Below are 12,919 nucleotides of genomic sequence, written 5' to 3' on the forward strand. Positions count from 1 at the left end.
GGTGCATATATCTTTTCAAATTAGAGTTTTTATCTTTTCCAGTTATATGCCCAGGAGTGGGATTGCTGGATCATATCGTAACTCTATTTTTAGTTCTTTAAGGAACCTCAGTGGGGATTTTTTTTGTTGATCTTACATTCTAATGGCGAAAGGCAGTTAATAAACAAATAAATATATAATATGTCAGGTGGTAAAAGTATTAGAAAAAAATAGTAAAGCAAGTAAGGTGAAAGAGAGAGGTAGGAGGTGGGGCGATGCTCTTTACAGTGTTATCAGGGAAGCCACCTATGGTAGAGTGAGTTTGAGGACCTCTAATGGGAGGGAGGGAGTGGGGGAGGCATTTGGAAGTCTGGAGGAAGAGGTTGCTGGCAGAGGGAACTGCAAGGGCAAAGTCCCCAGGGTGGAGTAAGGGAAGAAAGTGTTGGGTGCAGCTGGGGTGCAGAGGCGGAAGAGGTAAGTAATTAGAAATGGAATAGGCCATGTAGACACTGCGAAGATTGGCTTTTCCTTGGGAGAGGTGGGAAGATATTGGAAGTTTCTGAGCAAAGGAGTGACATAGCTTGCCTTCTGTTGTGGATGTATCCCTCTGGCTGCTGTGTGAAGTGGTCTCTGTGAGGAGGGCAGTGTGTAGGAGGCAGGTAGAAGCAGGACTTAGGAAGCTCCTGCAGCAATCCAAGCAAGATATAATGGTGGCTTAGACAGCGGTGGGAATGATGAAGATAAGAGAAGCTGTGCGCCCTTGAAAAGTCCTAGCCATTGTCATTACATAGCTCTGAGAGTTCAAATTGACTTCTAAGCCTCAGTTTCCTCACCACAAAATTAAGAGGTTGGGCTCATTCATCATTCCTTCTTAGCTCTTAGAAAGTTCTTCTGGGGCTTCCCTGGTGGCGCAGTGGTTGAGAGTCCGCCTGCCGATGCAGGGGACACGGGTTCGTGCCCTGGTCTGGGAAGATCCCACATGCCACGGAGCGACTGGGCCCGTGAGCCATGGCCACTGAGCCTGCGCGTTCGGAGCCTGTGCTCCGCAACGGGAGAGGCCACAACAGTGAGAAGCCCGTGTACCGCAAAAAAGCTGTGTAAATGCCATCTAAATTTAAATGGTAGGTGCTGCTGAATGAAAATAATCTTGGGTTGAATCTTTCAATAAGTGGTTTTGTAGGGTGAAGAATAACCCTTTGATTTACATTGTCAGTGGAGTTGAAGATACTTGGATTGCTTGAGATGTTCTTTACATTCCTAAAATTCTTACATTTTAGGAATGTAAAGAACAGGAAGGTACTGAACCTGCCCAGAACATTTTAAACTGGAAAATTGCCTTTTATTCCAAAAATGCTTTGTTCCTTCTCAGTCATTCTATAGAATAGTTCATTTTCAATATGGAGAGCAGGGAGAAAGCCTAAATGAATTTTTTGTTATAATTAAAGCTGAGCAGAGTCAGACTACCCCTGACAGGGAAATTCATTAGCAAATAAATGAATTATAGAGCTTGAATTTTTAAAAAGTTGTAGAGAGAAGGACAGGCAAACTTTGCTCTGGGCTTTGATTATGGGCATTTTTGTCTAAAAAACATTAACCAAGATTGTGACCCTTTTATGAAATGCAACAGTGAACTGTATTACTGCTAGAAACTACTAAAAAGGCTAAAGAAAGTCAGCATCGAAAAAGAAATATACACAGGTCTTTGAAGATAGACTTTGCTAAATGATCTTCCCAGATGAAAATAGTAGATCACGTCCTTCTCTCCTTCCCATTTAATATGTTTTATTCAAATGTAGGCATGCAGAATTTCTAATACTGTGGGGAGAATATGGCATTGACGTCAATTCGGCAGCCATGTTATGAGCATTGTGCTGTGATATCCTGGACCAAGAAGAGATATATGAAAATGCATGGGTCTTGTCCTGAAGAAGGTCACAACTCACTCTGGGGACCAATGTAGAATGCAGTGGGTAAGATAATAAAGGCCTCAGATCTACAACCTGAGCACTGAGCGGGGAGAGTCACTCCCATTGGGAGGATTAAGGCAGCTGTCTGGAGGAACTGGCATATCTCTGACCACAAGCACGGCAGCCCCTTCCACCATCCCACCAAAGCAAGTCTGCAAAGACTGCACAGCAGCTCTATTCGTGGCCCGAATTCTAAACGCACTCCGCCTGGTCTGGTCACCAGCTGAACCCCTGTTTCCAGAGGCTGGTTTTGTCTCCTGCCCTGGTCCGGGTAGATATGTGCCTTCTTCCTTTACACTGTGACTGTGGGCCCGGATCCCCGAGGCCTGCCTTTGACTTTCAGACCACTTGTTTTCTGCGTATATATACACATTGGCAGCAGCAGGGTTTCTCGTCCTCAGTGCTATTGATATTTTAGGCTGAGAAATTCTTTGTGGTAGGGAGCTGTCCTGTGCATTGTAGGATGTTGAGCACTAGATGCCAGTAGCTGCTCCCCGGAAATGGTGACAGCCAAAAATTCCTCAGACATTGACAAGTGTCAAATGTCCCTGAGTGGGGTGGGGAAAACTTGCCCCCAGTGGAGAACCAGTTATCTAAAAGGTGCTTTAAGATTCCTGTTACTCATATATATGATATGAAATCCATCTGATCTAATCTGGAGTAGAAACTTGCACATCAGAAACATTTGCCTTTTTATTTGGCAAGTCATTGCTTCCTGATATTATGGGAGCACTTTACAAATGGTTCCACAGAGAACCCCCTACAATGAAGGAGGACCTGTGAGGACCCCTGTGGATGTAGCTGGCAGCTCAAAATGTCTGTAATATTGAGAAATTTGTGTGACTTTTGCACTCTGTTCAACAGTATCGCCATGTTTATTTTTGATATAAACATAATGTGCTCCCCACACCCATAAATACAGCAAAATTAAAGCATCTAAATGTTTACCCTGTTCATCTTGTGGCTTGATTCCCTCCCTGCCCCAGACCCCAGAAGGTGGCTGCAACCCACTTTGAGGAAAAAGATAATGCACCATTTCACAGGCTGGTCAGGCTTTCATCTCTTCATAATTGTTTTCATCAGGCCAGTCTCTGCTCAGGATAAATATTCACGTAGGCAGAAAATATACAAACTCAGCATTCTTTGGTTACCTCGTTAGGTAGGAGGGCAAATAGTTATCAAGCTATTTTTCTGTATTTCAGTACATGATTAAAGTTCTTAATTATTCTAGGAACTATGGTCACGGTTATCAAATATTATTTTAGACACACACACAAATTTGTGTTGTACCAGTGTAATTAGGGGACAACCATAAAACTTGGCAGTCAATGCCAGCAGCTAACATTTCATTATTTTCAGTTTATTTATGAGGAAGCTAGAACCAGACTCCTGCTTGCGTTTTAATTACTTAGCGCAGGAAGGACTGATTGCAGAAAACCTCCAGACTGAAAAGGGTACTAATGAGCCCATTTCCCAGGAGGAGTTCAGGGCTTCAAAGGTATGCACTGCTTCCTACCCTGGGGATGTCACTGTGGGCCCTTTATCATGTCTGAGATGTCGCAGGAGCGCACCCCGAGCTGGCTCACTCCTGTGGAAGGTAGCAAGAGCCCTCGCCCAGAAAGAAGCACAAAAGAATGCTGCTTCCAGTCTTTGGAACTGGCAGCATGAATGAAAGATATTTTAAGATACAGGGCTTTGCTGGGACTGAGAGCCAAGGATGTGCTTCTGTGCCTCCTCTCCAGCCTTACCTTTCAGCAATTCCAAGAGGCAGATCTGTGCTCAGCCAGCCTTGTACCAGTAAGGAATGGGACAGGCCTATGTGGCGGAGCCCCGGGCCTCATTTCACTCTTCTCATTATGCTTGATGTTTCTGTTTTCATCTGCTGGTTTATAGTCCTCCTTTTTATTGCCTCTGTGATTTTACTTTCTTGGTGTCCAGTGTCGTAATGGATTTCTTAGTTTGGTAGTTTCATGGAAACTCGTGTGGCTTGGCTGCGTGGAAGGAGACGAAGGTTCAGAATTAACAGTCTGCTGGAAATCCTGACTAATGGGCAGGAAAACTCAGGAGTCAGGCTGCCAGGTGGTCATTTGATTTTTAGAGGAAATGTGTTTGAGTGACACAGATTTCTAGATTTCTTAAAAGGTGAACCACACAGAGAAGGGATTAACACAGACAGCTTCTGAACAAACCACCATCCAGGAGGGACCTGGGAATTTACACTTGGCATCCAAATTTGACTAACCAAAGAGATTCAGAGAAAACAGACTTCATTTATTTATTCAACAATTCTTTATTGAGCTGGGCTCCATTTTAGTTGTGATTATGATCTTTTTTACTTTCTTAAAAGAGGCCCAAACAACCATATACATATTTGGACTTAAAATACTTGCCCTCCTTTTCCATATGAGTTTCTTCAGGGCATCTCTACTTCCTCATATTGTAGATTCCTCCCTGCACACTACCTGTTCCATCTGACAATATTCAGAATGGGTCTAAGAGCTCCACTGCCAACGTGGCAGCATAGCCTCAAAAATAAATATAAAGTGTTTTGAATTCAGAGGCTGGTTTAATTCCACCTCCAAATGATTAATTTATTCCATAGAGAAAGATTAATTAAAGAGTTGAAGAAGAAAAAAGAGTTGAAGAAAATATTTTAAATTGCAGAAGTTCAAATTGGTAATCTACACTGATTAAACTCATCACATTTCATTCATTCACAACCTTGGCCTTGGTTGGCTCAGTGTTACTCTTAAACTTAAGAATTAATCGGAACTCTATAAATTCAGGGGGCTTTGGGGTTAGGCATGATTTTTCAAGATTGCCTGGTGTGTGTTTGTGTATGTGTATGTGTATGTGTGTGTGTGTGTGTGTGTGTAAGGCCAGTTGGAGTGGGGAAGGAGGGAAAATTCCACCTTTTCTTAAAAGCCAATCCTCATTTTAATACCAGGAATAGATAAAAGTAACTTCGGGGGCTTCCCTGGTGGCGCAGTGGTTGGGAGTCCGCCTGCTAATGCAGGCGACATGGGTTCGTGCCCCGGTCCGGGAAGATCCCACATTACGCGCAGTGGCTGGGCCCGTGAGCCATGGCCGCTGAGCCTGCGCGTCCGGAGCCTGTGCTCCGCAACGGGAGGGGCCACAACAGCGAGAGGCCCGCATACCGCAAAAAAAAGAAGAAAAAAAAAAGTAACTTCGGGAGAGGAAGCAAAGTCGTTGTCTGTGCTTGTTTTTGATTCCATTGATTTTAATGCCAGCAAAAACTCCATCAAGAGAAGAACCTCATACTTTTTTTTAGATGAGTGAGGCAGAGATACAAGTATTAAATTTTTATTCTTTGACACTTTCTCTGCTAACAGGGGTTCTCCTTGACACTGGTCTGGAATCTTCCCTCACACGACTCGATTCCCGGCCAGTTATGCCCACTTTAGACATCAGCCTTATGGGCACTTTGCCCAGTAATGCCAGCTTCTCCCCTCGATAGGCTCCCCCACTTCATTGCCAGCCCAGACTCCTCCCCACTCCTTCCATTCGCTCTGGGCTCTCCTCTTGGGCAGGCTCCTCCTCCACAGCATGTCTTCAGTGAGTAGACTCTCGCGAGCCTGAAAGAGAAAATTTAAAACAGATAAACAGATTGCTTTTACAAATGGTCCTTCTCTGGAAGGCAGGAGTTGCTGTTTTTCAGGAGGCCAGTATGCATCGTTTTCTCTCTTAGTCACTGTTGACAGACTGGTGCCATAGCCAGGACAGGCCAGAAAATGTGTCATTCATTTCAAGCCAAAGTGATACAGCTAACAGTTATTCTAGAGAAGCTACAACTAACGGTTGGCTTTAGATGATTTATACAGATTATCCAATGTCAGGTGATATTCTATAATTAGAAATAAGAAGGGATGAGCTTAGTGAGAAGAGAGGATGGGTGGAATTTCTAAGTATGCGAAGGATGGGTGTTTCTTTAGGTCTAGTGGATGGTTTTAATCTACAATGTCGTTTATTCTCAGTGCCCTGATAGCAGCTTATAAAACAGCCACAGTTCACCCAAAAGCCCTTAGAAATTACTACACAGTGCTAAAATAAGGCATCGCCCAGGAATCTGAGAGTACCCACATCTTTTGTAAACTGTAATTCAACTCCCTTCTTCAATGTTGAGTTCATGTTAAGGCAGCATGGTCTCTTAAAAACATAAATCATGTACCATCAACCCTTCTTAAAATCACCTGGTGAGGGCTTCCCTGGTGGCCCAGTGGTTGAGAGTCCGCCTGCCGATGCAGGGGACACGGGTTCGTGCTCCGGTCCGGGAAGACCCCACATGCAGCGGAGCGGCTGGGCCCATGAGCCATGGCCGCTGAGCCTGCGCGTCCGGAGCCTGTGCTCCGCAACGGGAGAGGCCGCAACAGTGAGAGGCCTGCGTACCGCACAAAAAAAAAAGGAAAAAAAAAAAATCACCTGGTGGGTTCTCATGGTATTTAGGATGAAACCCTAATTCCTTTCCATGGCTTTTAAGGCCCTGTGGGGTCTGGCCCTCTTTCTCCACCTTCTCTTCGAGGCCGTGCTCCTCTCCCTTGCTCACTCTCTTAAGCCAAAACTGGCCTCCGTGGGGTTTTCCCAACAGCCGAGCACACTCATTCCTCAGGGTCTTTTCACTTGCTGGTCCTCCTGCCTGGAGCGTGCTTCCCCAGGCACTTTTTTGGTTTTTTATTCTTAAATTCTTCACTCAAATGTCACCTTCTGTGAGAGACCTTCCCTCATATACGCCCCTGCCAGGGTTCTTTTAGCGCATCCTCATCTTCTCCACTTCTTACCTCAGTCTTTAATTGTCTTGTTTATTACCTGGTGTGATCTTTCCATATCAGAGGGTAAGAGCCTTGAGAGCAGACTCTTGTCTTTCTAATTCATGAAGTGAAGTGAAATTGGGAGCAAAGATTTATTGACTGAATGAATGAATTAATGAATAATGCACAGCCACACATCTGCAGATGAAATAAAACCTCAGAGCTGTTGAGGACTCCAGGGTCCCAAGGCCAGAGTCCACTCATTTCCCTGTTACACAGCCTGAGAACAATCCTCTTTGGGTTGACATATAAAGACTCTGCCCTGAGATGTCCTTTCCACCACTGAGGAGTCTTGATTCTAGATGCCATATGGGTTACATATAAATTTGTCCTAGACATTAGGCAAGGTTGTTGACCCTAAAGTTTAAATGTTACTTATAAGCAATGAAAAGTTGAATTGGTAAGATCAAGTACAGGAAAGATAATAGTGAAAAAAAAAATCCCAAAGCACAAGGATAGCAATGTCAATAGCTTTATTAGCAGTATTATTGTTTCCTCATCCTGATTAGATAGACGCTTAGGCTCTTTAAAGTAACCTGATATTGAACATTAACTATAGCTTCTTCTCTAAGAGGGGTGAGCAATGAAGGTGCTGCCTTTCCCGATTACTTATTTAATTTTATTTAACAAGCACTTGTAGAATGTTCATCAAGCTCCAGGTACCTTTCTAAATACTTGACAAATGCTGTCTCGGGTTGAGTTCATTGGAAGCTATAGTGGAGACAGAATTTGGGGTGTAAGGTGCTTATTAGGGATTAACACCTTTGAAGAGGAGGCAGAGAAAGCAAGAGGTCAAACTGCACTACAGGCTCAGGGAGTCTGGGAACCAGGCAGGGACTTGAGGCATGTGCTGCCTGTCAGAGTGTCCTGCATGGGACTGGAATGGCCTGCCTTTCTACCCCCACCTCGTTCAGGCACCAAATGTGGGCTCCCCCAGGAAGGGCATGGCCTTGGGCAAGGCTGCTGTGTAGCGGAGGCACACTGGAGTTGCTGAGAGCTGGAGTTTGTCTGCTTCCCATCCTCCCTGCTTCTGGGCAGCAAGTTCTCCCTTGAAGTGCACCTCTGGGTCTGCTCAAATATTAACTCATTTAACCCTCGTGATAACCCTAAGAGGTAGGCCCTTTTATTAGCCCCATTTTACAGATGACAAAGCTGAGGCATGGAGAAATTAGTTCACTTGCCAAACTAGGTCAGGTAGCAGAGCTTAAATTTGACCCTGGAAGTGTGGCTCCAGAATCAGAGTTCTTAACTGCTCAGCTATTCTGTCTGAGCTATTGCTTCATAGAAACTGTTGATGATAGCCTAACAATAATAACAGTGACAATATTGGTTGTTATTTAGTTATTTCTAAGGTAGTGTGTGCATGCATGTGTGTGTGCGTGTGTTTGCCTCGTATTGGTGCATTTCTTAAAAACAGCATCAAAAGAATGATAATTTTGGGTTGCCTACTGTATTTGAATATGAAATCCTGCCTGTAAAAATCTAAGTATCCAGACTAGATGCTGAGGGGTAATGACTGGGTTTGAATTCCAGTACAAGGTAGCCTGTGCTGAAATTCTCATGTTGGCCTGCAAAAGGCCAACCCCTTTGGAGTTTAGGTCAAGAGAATTGAGTAGATGGAAGAAAAGCTATAAAATACAGGGCAAGGCCAACCAGTTCTGTGCTCTGCCAGTCACAGGAGTGAGGTGTTAGTTAGGTAAGGGCCTGAGGGAAAAGCAGGTGACACCTTGGGAAGAAGGTAAAGAAGGAGAGGGGAATTTAACATATGTGAGCAGGGTGGGCCCGGAGTGCTCTTGAGAGGGTCTGGAAGACAGTCCAACACTGAGAAGAACCAGGAGGGCAGAAGAGGAGGTAAAAGGAGTCCAGGCTGCTCCTAGAAGGGAAAGAGAAAACCCAGTGGCGACAGAACATTTTTTCCATCACTGTTTTTGGACTTATACATATACATGATCTTTTAAAGATATTTAAAAACCATTTCCCACTTTACATAATTAGATTTCTTAGTTCTAAAGACCAGGCTTAGGTAAGGAAGGAATCCAAGGATGACAAGTTTTATTTTGGATGATGTAGAATACATATTTCCCCCTATTTGCAATTCTCTTTTTGTCTGTAAGAGTCCAGGCAATAGAAGTCATTATCCTTTAGACTTTTCATTCCAGTGGGATTAACTGGTTTCACATTCTTTTTCTGAAGTTTGGTGAAATCCCCTCTTTAAACACAATAGAGAAATTCTGTTTTAACCCCTCACTATCTTTATTTGTATATAAAAACATGTTCCAAAAGGCTGGAACAACATCTTGGTATTAAGGGCTCTTTGCAAAAATAGTCAGCAGGGATAAAATTCAGCAACAGGACATGTAAACTTCCCAGCAGACCAAATGTGTCCTCTGAGCCAGAAGGATTAAAGGATTCTACCTGGGATATTAATAAAGGTCATTCTGGCTGCTGAACTGATTATGTCGCTATTGTTGACCCTTAATGTTAACAGGTTTTTTTCCCATGTCACGTACTCTGTCTATGGGTATTTCAACACAGTTTGCCCATTTTTGTAACACATAAAGCCGTCTTAGAAACTCACTCTGCAGCCCACAGAATAACAATGCTCTAAATAATTCACAAAGCAAAGCAAATATGTAGATGTTAGAAAGTAATTTACAACTGCAGGAGAAATCCCTGGCGGTTCAGTGGTTAGGACTAGGTGCTTTCACTGTCACAGGCCGGGGTTCAATCCCTGATTGGAGAACTAAGATCCCACAAGCCGCGTGGCTCAGCCAAAGGAAAAAAAAATGTAATTTACAACTTCGGGAGAACTCACGATGCCAAGTACGGTTCTTGCTTAGAGTACATACTCAAACTCATCTATTACGCTGCGCCAAATTGGGAGGATTTGTATCTGGAGCATAGTATATTTCTAACGCCATCCTCTTGAAAATGAGCATGGTTTCAGAGAAACTTAGTTGTTTCCTGGAGTTAAATGGTTTGTATTTGGGTCGGGGGACAAATAACTTCTTTCTGAACTCCAGGATTTTATTGAAGAACGTTTTCCCCATACGTGACAGGCTTTATGAAGGCAGAAGCAGGAATAAGTGTGGAAGGTCACCGTTGAGTGGTAGGGATTGGAGTGATGGGAGGGAGAGGGGATATTTTGGAATTCTTCATGCTCCCTATTGACCCTTTGACAATTCTGACTTGCCTTTCTGCGGTCATTTCTCAGCTGGGCATCGTGCATGGGACCCAATGAAAATAAGCCCTATTTTAGGGAGCACTCAGAAGGTGGGTTGTTTTAGGACATCGAGGTGCCTGTATTCAATCTTTGGACACTGCATTTGGAATCCACTTCTTCTAGGACATCTGTCTCTTCCAGAAGCTGAATTCAGTATCAAAAAGTGATCTGTTTCATAGACTATACTCACCAGAAAAATCAGGACACATTCTTGTGCAAAATCAAAGCATTTGACTATTTAGAGGTGAAATTGCTTGATTATAGGGTACTTGCATCTAGCAGTTTTATAGGTGCCGCTGGGCCAACTAAATACATTTTCTGCTCTCATGTGTGGTGCATCTCCACTCAGCTGAACCAACCCTAGGATAAATTTATTTTCTTCTTCTAAAAAACAAAGACAGAATGCAACATCCAGGTCACCAAAATTCAATCTCTAAAAGATATTTGGTCACAGATAGATCTAAAATCAATTCGATGGGCATCTGATATCGACCCTTGGCCCTGTGCCTCTCCCCTGTGATGCAAGCCACACACACACACACTCTTCAGCCTGGTGTTGTCCTAGAATTAACTGTACACCTCTTTCATGAGATGACATTCAAGCCACACAAAGCAAGGTCAGTGAGTGCTGGAAGGGAAAGTGAGCATGGTTCATAAAACCAAGAGGCACTTATCATTTAACAAGATTAACAAGTGCTGTTGAAAAGAGCTACCCGGCCTGAGTCACAGAGGGAGAAGGATGCCAGCTCAATTCTCTGGGCTTGGCTGTCACACCACATGAGTGCAAAGCTCCTGAAAGCCTTGCATGAAACTGCAATAAAGCAATTTGGAAAATGATTGTATCTTTTTTTTAAAAAATAAATTTTATTTATTTATTTTTGGCTGCGTTGGGTCACACAGTGACAGTTCGTTGCTACACACAGGCTTTCTCTAGTTGTGGCGAGCGGGGACTACTCTTTGTTGCGGTGCGCGGGCTTCTCATTGCGGTGGCTTCTCTTGTTGCGGAGCACGGGCTCTAGGCACGCGGGCTCAGTAGCTGTGGCTTGCGGGCTCTAGAGTGTAGGCTCAGTAATTGCAGCACATGGGCTCAGTAGCTCCGCAGCATGTGGTATCTTCCCAGACCAGGGATCGAACCCAGGTCCCCTGTGTTGGCAGGTGGATTCTTAACCACCGCACCACCCAGGGAAGTCCCAATGAGTGTGTCTTTAATGATTATTTCTTTGGGATCGTTACAGAAAGAATGAGTCGTTCCTTTTCACTGGCCCAGTTATTTGCTGTTAACATTTCTTTTGTCTGCCTTGTTAGGAAGTTATGTCTGAAGCTTGCCCAAATTCTTAAATCCAAGTCATTTAATACATGGTCAGCTCACACTGGACTCTTTTAAAACATTTTCTACTAAAAAACTATAGTGGATTCAGTAACAGCAAGGTAAGGAAGACAGTTCTTCCCTTCTTCATGCTGTGTGTCAGTGCATGAATTAGTGGTATTCACGAAAAAACTTGTCACTCAAATGTCTATCAATCTTTTTGTCCCTGGGCAAAAGGAGTTCTTCCAGATCAGCTTTTATAACAACTTCAATTTTCAGAACACACTATGCTTTATGTTTCGTTTGCTGAAAGTTTATTTTAAATGTTTAGTGACTAGAAGATCTCAGGAATGTTCAGTAATCCTTATGTAAGCAATTTGCTAAATGTTATGTATAGAGAAGGAACTCCTGAAGATAAGCTGGGTGTGTGTGCACATTGCAATACAGGCAGGTAAACAGAACCACACATTTATTTAGATGCTTTTTAGAGGCCTGATTTTTGGGGTTATATCCATATAGAAATTACAAGGACTTTGCCTGCTGGTGCAGGTAGCTTGGTGCTTCCTTTACATCAGACACTTCCCACTGATTACCTAATATCTATCCCCCCTTTTTACCTTTCCTTACAAAAAGAACCTATTTGAGGTGAGCGGCTACTTGCCAGCTATAATGCTCTAGTCCCCAGACTTCCTTGTTTTCAAGGTAGTCATATAATGTCCGTGTGATTTCAGTGGAAGCCTCATTGATGGGGCATTCAGAAAAGCCACTGTTTTCCCCATAAAGAGCTGGCCAGTGCCTTTCGTTCTTTGTTCTCCCTCCTTCTTTCTTACTGGAGCATGGACATAATGAGGGCCGAAGCTACACGCTAATCATGACAGAGCAGAAAGTTAGGAGGAATCTGGTCCTTGATGGAATCAAGGACCCTTGGATGGCTAACCTGGAGTGCCATCCCCGCAATTTTTATGTAAGGGAAATAAGCTGCTTGTTTTAGGCACTGTAATTTGGTTTCTGTTTCACGCGATGGAAGCACTCATACACGTTGCCTAATTTCCTTATCATGGGTGCTTCTCTAAGGAGCTTGGTTCTAAACAAGGGTGGCTCAGTTGTCCCAAGAAGTCACTGCATTTAGGGTTTGAGGGAGATCAAATTTCAAATATCCTGAGGATTTGATTAACCACAAGAAAGAAAGAAAACTCTGAAATTCCTCTTTTAATCCTTAAGTTGTTTTCAGTGGTCCCTGTGACCCAGAAGTCAAGGAGTTATTTGTCTGATGGTCTCAACTTTGCAGAGATTGAATGGAAGAAGATAACTTTATGGAGTCTGTCTGAGTAACTCCTGGTAATATTTATGTCATTATTTCCCAACAATCCAATAAGTTTCTCTAGTAAACAAATAAGAATATCAAGGACAAAAGTCAGTTCCATACCCTGCAGCACCAAATAATCAAGACTTCCTTAGTGTGTACACATTTGTGAACGTGCACGTGAGCGTGTGTACACATGCATCGTGGATACCATTTTTTGGTATAGAAGGGAAACCTGGCCTTTTTTTTCTAGTTAAAGGTCAGTTTAAATTGCATAAACATACATTTTAGTTTGGTAAGTAGAAATGGGCCTGT

Source organism: Orcinus orca, chromosome 13, assembly GCF_937001465.1.
Source record: "Orcinus orca chromosome 13, mOrcOrc1.1, whole genome shotgun sequence".
Lineage (NCBI taxonomy): Eukaryota > Metazoa > Chordata > Mammalia > Artiodactyla > Delphinidae > Orcinus > Orcinus orca.